The sequence below is a fragment of the Mizuhopecten yessoensis genome, unplaced genomic scaffold (genome assembly GCF_002113885.1).
Source record: "Mizuhopecten yessoensis strain PY_sf001 unplaced genomic scaffold, ASM211388v2 scaffold714189, whole genome shotgun sequence".
NCBI classification, from domain to species: domain Eukaryota; kingdom Metazoa; phylum Mollusca; class Bivalvia; order Pectinida; family Pectinidae; genus Mizuhopecten; species Mizuhopecten yessoensis.
Window position 1 is genome coordinate 1 of NW_018478996.1, and position 3555 is coordinate 3555.

General features: G+C 33.8%; 1 long non-coding RNA gene across 1 annotated transcript; it reads right to left on the reverse strand.

The window, feature by feature from the left end:
• Positions 1 to 1268: 1268 nt before the first annotated feature.
• LOC110440950 lies at positions 1269 to 3061 on the reverse strand. The gene is made up of 2 exons (XR_002461796.1): positions 2951 to 3061; positions 1269 to 2562 (listed from the first exon to the last, which is right to left on the reverse strand). It is a non-coding gene; the product is annotated as an uncharacterized LOC110440950 (long non-coding RNA).
• Between the last annotated feature and the right edge of the window lie 494 nt (positions 3062 to 3555).

Below are 3555 nucleotides of genomic sequence, written 5' to 3' on the forward strand. Positions count from 1 at the left end.
ACTCTGCTGGTGTTCCCAGATGCATTGTGTGGTAGCACTACACCATTTATCTGGCAAAACGATTTATCCTTGATAGCTATAGACACCCAAATAATCTTACTCAGATCTATACTGTATAAAGAAAGATTCACGCGGAGAAAAGATGCAATAGATTGGATAAGTAACAATTGCAAGTAATATTAGCACTACAGAACTTTTAACCGACATTTGCTGGATGTTCCAGAAGGGAAGTACGTGTCTTTTGTTTCATCGACGACAGCCGCTATTTAAATCTTTGTCAAATCCATGTAATGTCACGTCCTTATACCGAAAAACCGGGAAAATGACAACGAATTATCAACACACACTAATGGGCATAATAAAATACATCGACCTTAATTCATATCACACAAACAAACAGCTACCACATTTCTCAATGGGAATTTGATTGAGACCACCGAACCTGTCTATGATATCTATAAAATTGCATATTTGGAAACCATGGGTTGCAAATTTGTCTGTCAGAAGTCGATAACTGAAATCGGGATATTCGGAGCAATCTCTTGAATGCCGAATCAACTGCGACTTATAAACACCGTAGGTTGGGGAAGCAAGGACGTTATTATTAAGAAAGGGAATATTAACGACCGAGAAATCGAAATAGCCATACTTATCGTACAGCTTAGTAGTAAGCTTTCAATTTTGGTAAATATCTTGCAAATAAATATCGACGAAAATGAACATCTTCACTTTCACATTATGAAAACTTTACTTGACAATGTCTCTAGTACTAGCTGTATTTGAATTACTACTTCTTGCTGAATGAGACCAGACCTTATTGAAATAATCAGGCGTGATGGATCGCGGAAGAAATATCTCAACATGACGGCTAGGGAATCACAAATTCAATATTTTGCCTATGCAACACGGATAATATTGTACACCCAAACGTATTTTACATATTTTTGGTATGCTTAATACGATTTTCTCACAGTATGCGTATACTAAAATAGAATGAGATACACACTGTTATCCTCCCATATAAAAACAGATTTTATTTTATCTTTAAATATAATATGTATTATATAGTCATATGTCACGCTACCGTGATAAACCATTGTTAAAGAGTCCCCACGTCATCTGTCGACATCGGATTGTAACAATTCGATGCTTAAAAGCGTAAATGAGTTTCAATATATCCTGCTCGTTTTTAAAAGAAGGAAAATACGTTTTAACCAGGCATTTGAAAATTTATAGCAAATACAACGAATAAAGAAATCGACAACAAATTAATTTTGAAACTTTTATTGATGATATGTATTCAAAATGTAGTTAAAGGATAATAGCTCATTAGGTTGCAACTCTCATCTTTATTTCATATAGAAAAGCTGCAATTAAGGTTACAAATTATACAATTAGTTCATATCGGAAATCAAATTCTTTCTTGTTACACATTTCCGTCGCTGAAAAAAATCTTCATAAAAGTTTTGATCGTCAATTTTAATTGTTGGAGAATATCTCCTTTGGAATTCTTGTAAAATTTATTTTGGTCAAAACATGAAATTAAATTTTAACGTACATCAAATGAACATGCGAGGCCTTTTTTAGCATCCTAATTGAATTTGACGTTTGAAAAACGATATAACTCCTTTTTCTCTTCTTAAAGAACAAGAGTTGTTTATCTTACATTGTGAAAATGGAAAAAAAACCAGAAACTACAAATTTCAATATCAGTTTATTATTTCAACAGCAAAATGTTTCTTGATTCTTTTTGGCTTCAAAAATACGGGTACGCTGACCTATGTTTTTATGACAGTTTTGGAGATGATTTTCCTGCTTATATCCATTAAGACAAATTAGAAAGAAAGTAAGATATCTTGAAAATAATTAGCGTTTTAAAGTTTAATTTATAACAGTGATGAATCAAATTATTACTTGCATAATTCCCCTTATTGACGGGAACAGATGCGTATTTAGGACGTATTATAGTAGAAACTGGAGCACCCGGAACACATGCTCGTGCAGGTAGCAATCATATTCCTATATCCAATTCGAAATTTAAAAAATCTTGTCAATCATGAGCTATAAATGAAAAAGTAAACGCGAGTCCACATGTATAAATGTGCTGGAACGCATTGTAAAAAAGGCATGTTTTAAGATTGTAATAAAAAAAGAATTAAAACAAAAGCTCCGGGATTTCTTATGTATTTTTGGAAGAATTTCCTAACCGTTGCCACATACTAAGTTCTAGATTTCCAACGTTTGTACGAATCGTTGTTCAAAAAATGTTGATATACATTTCTGTCAAAATATCTGTTTTCTTTTTGTTCGATTGGTCTCTTGACGTTCAAAGTCTCCCTGGATTGATTTCAAATAAGCTAAATCATGTTCAGAATACAGATTTCTTTCACTTGCACTGAAGGTTTAACCATCGTTGAAAAATCAGTTCTACGACTGAAACCCAAGCAGCACCCCGATACAGTCGTCAACTCGGGAAAAATGTGATCACAATCACTTATGATGGCGAATGACCAATACCAGGTTGATTGTTGTGGTTATTGTTTGGATCTGGACTGTCACCTCCTGAAAAATATACGCATTATAATTATATCATATTTATACTCACTTACACCCCTCCTCCCCTCCCAACTCACCCATACCCCACAAACACCTTTACAGACAATACAAACATTGTGCAAGTAAAAGACACGCATTTAATTTTAATTGTGTAAGATGAATACTTGAATATTAAAATACTCATAAACATTACTAGGAATTAAAAGACTAAAAGACCCACCCGCACATACAATTGTGGTTTAGTTAAATTTCGGTAAACATCGTGTATTGTTTCTATTAATTCGAGCTAAATAAGTTTACGTGTGTAATGGATTCGTATTCTACCTCTCTGATCTGATTCCAAATGATTATATCACAGATGACATTTAACCAGAAATATAAAAACGATTCTTACCTTCCATTTTGCCGGAGAATCGCATCGATCCATCAACGTGAGCGGACAAGAGCTGCATCTGGTGAATAGAAAAAACATCTTTTTAGAGCGTGTATCGTTATTAAAGAGTATAATGACAGTAAAAAGATATTATAGTTTGTCATCACAAAAACAGTTATACTATTTATTGCTGATTCTACCAGGTTACTGAATAATCATTCAATCTCTTTAAAGCATTTTGACTGACGTAACGATATACTGTACTACCTTTAAACCATAATAGCCATCATCAACGTTTACATACCTCAACCTGAAAAAGGGGGAAAAAACCTTTGTACCATTTTNTCATCAGTATCAATCAGGCTAACATACCAATCATAAGTCAAATGTCAATATATAGGTTACCAAAGGTCAAATCGATCATCAATATCGATGTATAAGGCTAAACCTGTCTGTCGTGCAAAGTGATAGTATTTAGCATCTCAGGTATTCTAATCACGTGACACCAGGGTCCGACTCTGTCTGCAAACGATCGTGTTTATGTATTTCGTGTCTACATTCTGTTGTTGCAGGGATCACCTTCATGTTTATCGGTATTGATGGTATAAATGACATATGACATCATG